General features: G+C 47.2%; 1 long non-coding RNA gene across 1 annotated transcript; it reads right to left on the reverse strand.

Moving 5' to 3' along the window:
* Positions 1-6,018: 6,018 nt before the first annotated feature.
* LOC120666585 lies at positions 6,019-7,023 on the reverse strand. Its single transcript, XR_005671791.1, has 2 exons — positions 6,655-7,023; positions 6,019-6,540 (listed from the first exon to the last, which is right to left on the reverse strand). It is a non-coding gene; the product is annotated as an uncharacterized LOC120666585 (long non-coding RNA).
* Between the last annotated feature and the right edge of the window lie 406 nt (positions 7,024-7,429).

Genomic DNA, 7,429 nt, shown 5'->3' on the forward strand with positions numbered 1-7,429 from the left:
TTTGAAGAATATGACACATAAGGAGATAATTGAGTTTATTACTGAGCATATTATTTATAGATTCGGCGTTCCACAAACTTTAACAACAGATCAATGTTCTTCGTTTATATCAAAGGAGGTGCGTGCCTTTGCCGAATCTTATAAGATTAAGTTGCTCAATTCCTCTCCATATTATGTTCAGGCCAATGGACAGGCCGAGTCTAGTAATAAGATTTTGATCAAACATATTAAGAAGAAGATAGAAGAAAATCCTAAGAGGTGGCATGAAGTGTTATCCGAAGCATTGTGGGCTCATCGCATATCTAGACATGGTGCTACTAAAGTTACTCATTTTGAGCTTGTGTATGGTCAAGAGGCCATTTTACCCGTTGAGGTAAATCTGGGCGTATATAGGTTGGCAAAGCAAAATGACATCTCTGCTGTTGATTACTATGATTTGATGATGGATAATATTGATGAGGTGACCGACAAGCGTTTGAAGGCTTTGAAGGAGATTGAGAAAGACAAGCTTCGGGTGGCCAGAGCTTACAACAAAAAGGTAAAACTTAAATTTTTTCAGGTTGGGGATCTGGTTTGGAAGACAATTTTGCCTCTTGGGACGAAAAGCAACAAGTTTGGCAAATGGTCACCAAGTTGGGAGGGTCCATACAAAATTATCAATGTTATCTCCGGAAATTCATATATGGTGGAGACGGTGCAGGGTGAACGTCTACCCAGGGCTATCAATGGGAGATGTTTGAAGAAATTCTATCCTAGTGTATGGCAAAGTGCGTGAATACGAAGACGGCCGGTATTGGATATCGCCCTTAGTTTTATGTTTAGACTTGTATGCTCTGTGTAAAACATGTACATCAGGATAGTTCTTGCTTTTTGGCTTGTGAAACTCACCAAAAAGCAGGGGGGCATATGTTGACAGCCAAATTTGGCACCTGAGGTCGACCGGTCTGACTGTAACATCCCAAAAATCCACAAAATAAATCACGCGCTAAGTTATTTTCAAAATTATTTTTCTTCATTGAGCTCGAGATCCTCCTAAAGCCCCAAACCCTAAATTCCGAAAAAAATTTCCTGTCCCGAACAACCGATGTCCCATCTCCTTTTTCCTCTCCGCATGACGCGCTGCGTGTCGCCCGACAACACGCACGTGGCCGACAGCCGCGGTCGACGCCGCGATCAGCGCCGGCAAAAACCTCCTGTTTCTCTCTCTCTTCTCTCCCTTTCTTTTCCATTTTTCCATTTCTTTTCCATTTTTCTTTTATTTTCTCCATTTTTTCTTTCCTTCCCCTTTTTCCTTTTCTTTTTCCTTTCTCTTTCCCTCCTGCTCCCTTCTCCTCTTTCCTTCCCAGCCGCGCACCTTGCCACCCACCACCGGCCGCTCCCCGCCCTCTCCACATGCGCGCTCTACCCCGGCTCCCTCTCCTCTGTCGCGCACCCCTCCGAGCGCAGCACCCCTCCTCCACGCACGCACGCACGCCCCCGGCCGCGTCGCTCGCTGCACACCGAACCCCGCCAAGCCACTCGCCGCCACCCCTTGCCCTCGAGCACCCGCACCCGCATGCCGCGCCGCCCGCTGCTGGCACCCTGCCCTGCTGCTGCTCCCACGTGCGGCACCCCGCCGCTCGCGCCGGCCCAGAGCAAACGCCTCGCCGCTAGCGCCAAGCACAGCGCCCCCCCCACGTGCCATAGTGCGTGGCGCATCGCTCGCTGCTGCCCGAGGGGTCATGTCACCCCTGTGCCACCGCGAATCGAGCTGCCGCGGCTCCAATCGCCATTAATGGCGCCCATGGAGCTCGCTGGCCGACCGCACCACGGTCACCAGCCACCACCGCTCCACCGCCTCTCTCTCGGCCTATAAATAACCCCCTTGCGTCGCCCACCACCACCACAACGCCGACCGCCGCCGCTAGCCACCTCCCAAGCTACGCAGCACCGCCGCTCCGAGCTCCTCCGCTCGCCACCGCAAGCCACCGTCGCGCCGCCTCCTCGCTCCATTCCAGTCCAAGGTGAGGGGGGCAATAGAATGCCCTCGCCTCCCTTGACATTTCCCCCCTAACCCTAGCCACTGCCGGGCCTCGCAGTGCCGCCGCCGCACGCGCCGGCCGCCGGCTGCCATGGTGCCGCCCCTATAGACCGCCTCTGCCCAAATCAAGAGGGGGAAACGATTCCCCGCAGACCCCTTCCCCTTTTCCCCGGCTCCCGCCCGCCGTCGTGCCCCAGGGCCGCCGGCGCCCTGATCCCCCTCCACTGTTTTGCCCCGTCAAGAGTGTAACACCACGGTGTTAATTTTGACGCTAATCATGTGTTTAACCGCTAATTATGGACTTAAGCTCATCGTTAGCGTTAATCGAGTTCGTGTGGTAAAACATTGTTTAGCTGTGTTCGATCCTGTTTTTCTCCTTGATTCGAGCCTCGAATCAACTTTCGCCCAAAACAAAAGTTGTAGATCTTATCGTTCTCTACAACTTCTATTTTGGCAAAATTTCATGTTCCAATGTAAAATTTGGAGCTATGGACAGTAAAAGTTGGCTAAAAGTCACTCAAATTCGGTCACTGTGCCTCCCCGGTTGGTCAGTCCCCCGCCAATCTCGATGTCGGCGTCGCCACGCGTCACGCCGGCGAGCACATCGCCGCTTAAGCACCCCCGCTGTCTGAGTCTTGACCTGCGGTGCTGGGTAGGGATGACGGATGGTGAAGTGGCCCACGGGTTCACCGGGTGTTCGCACGTGCGGGGCTCATCATCCGGGTGCTGGCGGGCTTGATTCAGGCTTCAGGGTAATCGTGGGAACAGTTGCTCGGTGTGACCCGCCGGGGTCGCACTTGGCGTGTGAGTTAGGTCCACCTTGCAAGCTTAAATCGGATCGATTCGCCGTGACTCGCGGATATGAGAGCCTTGGTCAATGCGTCGCATCGTAGTAAGGATTGAAAGGCCAGAAAGAGAAAAGATGGATTTATGTGGATGTTCTTGAAAAGATAATATGATTAACCATGTATGTTCTAGAGAACTAGGCAAACCTAGTTTCTAGCTATCAACACAATTGGAGCTAAAATATTGAAAGTAAGGATCCAGTACTAGTAGCTTTTCAGCAAAATAACTCCAGAGCCAAAGAGCTGTGCATGTCTAGATAATGGGCTAAGTATACCCATAGACAGGTAAGCCTTGCTGAGTATTAGAGTACTCAGGGAGTGGTTGTAACCCTTCTGAGCAGGTTGTATTCCGGAAGACTTCGAGGAAATCGGTGCGTACTGGATTGGTCAACCTCTTCCTCCAGGTTGGATGGTCGAGTGGGTCCCGTCTTCTCCGTGAAGTGCAGGCAGGTGAGCCTCACATTAGTGGGCAAGATGTGAAGCTCTTCTTTTGTCAATGACATTATCTACCGTACTGTATTTGAAGCTTGTTTCAAATTGTTTCTATTTTCCGCTGCGTTTGAACTCTGTATACAATATGTAACCCTGGCTTATAAAACTTTATTATAATTTAATTTGGAGACTTTTGTTTAACTCTGGTTGTAAGTTAAGTTTGAAAACTTTTGTTGTTTGTAATCACCTGTGCTCGTCTTTTGGCGAGAGTTCCCGTGTAATCGATCCTGGTTATAGCAGGCAATCTGGGTGTACTGGTGAAGTGCAGTATCGGAGGATTAAGTTAAATGGTTAATTAGTGCACTTGATCAGTATTATTTGGACTGTTCTGTGACAGAGAGATAGAAGGAGGGGCACAATTGCCAAAAACTCCCTCCCCTTCTATTCTTTTAAGAGTCCTTCCACCTCTCTTAACCTTTTGCAAAAGAAACCCTTCCTTTTATTTTTATTCGAAACCAACCCTCCCACCTTAAGAGAACATTTATAAATAAGCCCTTGTCCTTTCTAGTATGCCCCAGATATTTCTAGAAATTACAATCTAGTCCTTCCCTTTCCAAAGCTAATTACAAAGAGACCCCTGAACCCCGGTTTAACCCTAAACCCCCGCTGACCTATCATTTCATGTGCCAAACAATCTCCAATCAACCCGAAACTTTACCACGCCTCTCATGACATAGTTTTACCCATGCCATTAGGAAACCACCCTAAAATATTACTCCGAACCCCATATCCTAATTAATTCCGATTCCAGCTCAACGATAAAAACTTTGATTTCTTTTTCTTGATTGTGTGTTTGTTTGTATATGCCGTAGATCACGGTGTAGAAGAAGGAGAGCCCGTTGACGAGCAGTACTACGAGCCAGCGAACAAGGACCAGTTCTGCGACCCCGAACCCGAAGGGCAGTGCTTCAATCAGGACCTCCCCGAAGGCTTTGAAGACGGCAAGTTCAATCCCATCCCTTGATGCATGTTTTGTCCTAGTTTTTATAAACACCACCTATTGGCCTATTTTACAAAATTGCATATATTTTTCCTGCTGAAAACACAATTGGATAGCCACCCCTTGATTTGTTATAACCATTCCTTGACCACCTAGATTAATGTCTGAATGTGTTTTGTTTGGACGTTAATCGCTGCTAGAGCGCTTAGGATCTTATACAAAATACAACTTGTTTTATAAAGAAAATGTGTGTGTGTGGGAAGGGATAAAAGTGGAATTTTCGAAAAGATAAGTCTAGACGGGATGGATGGCATTTCTGTGTGATTTGCCGTTTGGTGTGCTTGTGCCTGTGTGGCAGAGCAAGGAAGGGAGATATCCATCTTGTCACCCCTAAGGACCGAGTTGGTGTGTCATCTCACCTAACTCCACTATCGTGCAAACCACTCGACCGTTGTATGGGCAACGGCTTAGCATAAACCCCACTAGTTAGTCTGATAGCCATCAGGAGAGCTGAGAGCAACGGGTGATCAAGGAGAAGGGATTAGCTCTGTGTGACTTATGCCCGGTTAAAACCTCTGTGATAGGTCAATGACCCCTTGGTGCATCCCGTGATGGCTAGTCAGGTCTAGCTAAGGTGGGTAATGGCTTTGTTGGGATCTGCAACGACACTAAGGTGATCGAGTTGCGGTACCCCGCTTGTGGGTAAAGTTGCACACCTCTGCAGAGTTAAGAATCTATTCGAATAGCCGTGCCCACGGTACTGGGCGAGTTACGGTGTGGTCACATAACTAGTGTTTACTTGGGATGGGTTGGCGTGAGTTGTTTTGGAAATGTGTCCGGCAATTGTGCCGTGTGCTACGACGGATGAGGAGTCCGGAAGCAGTTTAAAACTTGGATCCTGTGTGGATCAACCCCTCGTGTTACTCGGTACAAGAAAACTGGTTTTGGAAAATGCTTTCTTTCAAATGAACCCCTGCATAAAATATTGCTTTCCGCAAAACAAACCCTAACCTTATCCTTGATTTACCCTATGCATGATATTCTGTTTATACCCCCTCCGTGGGTGTGGTTGGACTTGCTGAGTACGTTTGTGCTCACCCCATTCTTAATTTTTACAGAGGAAGACCCAGACTTCGTTCCAGAGGACGTTGAGTAGGGTACCATCCTGCACCCAGCCTTGCCTGTGGATTAGGGTCACCCGCAGGAGATACAGCATGGCGCAATACTCTGATGACCCCCTTTTTGTATTTAATATCGTTGCGTGTGTGTGGATTGTGATTCTCGCGATAGTGGCGCTTCTCTGCTCACTACCGCATAGAGTTGTACGGTAATGAACCATCTGATGTAATAAATGTGTCATCTGCCTCCTGAGACTGATGTTTGTATCACATTTAAGTCTTCTCTTATGAGGGGACGCTTCACTGACTGGTCGGACCGACCGGTCTGGTCCGAACAGTCCGAGTAGAATTAGGGTTTTTGTAAAGAGTCCTCATGTAATCCTACTCGTGAAGGGGTACGTCTTCCCCGGCCTATAAATATAAAGGCTAAGGCCGATTGAGGTTATTCCCAATCGAATCAATACAAAAAATCGCATTACTTTTATCTCTCAAACCCTAGCATTTTCCAACCCTAGATTGCTTGTTAATTCTTATTCGTCTAGCGAACTTTGAACTTTCCTCATCTTGTATATCCGGATGATAACAAGAAAAAATCATATAACCTTTCATCACCGAGTTCTAAAAGGGGGAAACATTCACATATGACAAGATTCCTTGAGAAAATTGCCTTGTAAGTGTAGCTTAATGACACCACAACCTATCCACAATAGTCTAACTAAAGACTGATCAGCTGGTTAGCTGAAATGAAAATGGCAACAACAGTACAGGTTAAACCAGATAGACGGAACCACCAGATATGGAACCACCAGGCTAAACCAGGTTCATCCAAACTATCATTTACATGTGAGTGTTGTTGCCAACAAAAACCACCAGATATGGAACTTTTCTCATGACGAAGAAAGAGATATAGAGCTCCGACAAGACAAAGTTGGCCCTTCTTTTTTTTACTTCACCTACTCATCAATTAGGGTTGACACCAACTTCTTGAGTGTTGCCCTCTGTTACAACTTTATAACTCTCTCATGGCGCAGCTTCCCATATGTCCAAATACTGATGCCAAAGCTGGGAAATCCTTTGCACAATACTTGCAGAAGAATTTCTGTGGTCCACACGAAGGCTGATTTTCTGAAATGCATAGTTGTCGTATAAGCAATTGAGTTGATACCAATACAAAAAATCTGTAACATACGTGATTCTCACAGCAAACAGAGAAATAACTACAGCAAGCATATCACTTACGTTTGCATTGGCCCTTGTGCCCTCCATATGCTTGACGGTTGTCGAATGGTTTGCCACAGGTTAGGCAATAGACTTCCCTCTGTCTCCCCAAGTTACGTAGAAGCTCACGTTTGTCATCGCTTGTGTCCAGTCTTGTGTCAACAAGGGTCAACCCTTTGGAACGAAGGTGGACTTTTGGGGTCTTGTGTAGCGCTTGTTCACCAACCTCCTCGTCCACCTTGTTCATCCTCCTGTACTCATCAACAGCACGCTCACTTGGACCCAAAGTTATAGCAAGCCATGGATAATCATCTGTAGGATCCTTAAGGATCATTTGACCTGCCAAACAACAGCTTTGGTTACTTAGTGACTGAGCATTCATCATTAGGATTCTTGGGGACATCAGTTTCTTTGAAGAAATGCAGATGCAGCTAGCATTTGATTAGATAGTATTGAAAATAGAAATAGAAGGACAGGAGGTCACTTGAGACAGAGCTATTGGACAGCATGATGCAATGTAGCACTAAGAAATTTAAAGATGAACCAAAACATTCTCTAACTACTGCTTCTTTGAAATCATTTATACAAGCACTTGATTAGAATTGTTCAAGGAAGCCAGGTCACTGTCACCCGTCGCGCAAGCCTGCAGCATGCAGAGTCCATTGCATCTTTCTCGACGAGATCAAGGCAACGCGGCGCATACAGGACCAAGAGTCCAAGATTGGCCAACGCAAATGCTTCAAACCAAAAGCAGGCTTACATGGCAAAATCTTATCGAAGAAAGTTCATGGACAGC

The sequence above is a fragment of the Panicum virgatum genome, chromosome 3N (genome assembly GCF_016808335.1).
Source record: "Panicum virgatum strain AP13 chromosome 3N, P.virgatum_v5, whole genome shotgun sequence".
NCBI classification, from domain to species: Eukaryota; Viridiplantae; Streptophyta; class Magnoliopsida; order Poales; family Poaceae; genus Panicum; species Panicum virgatum.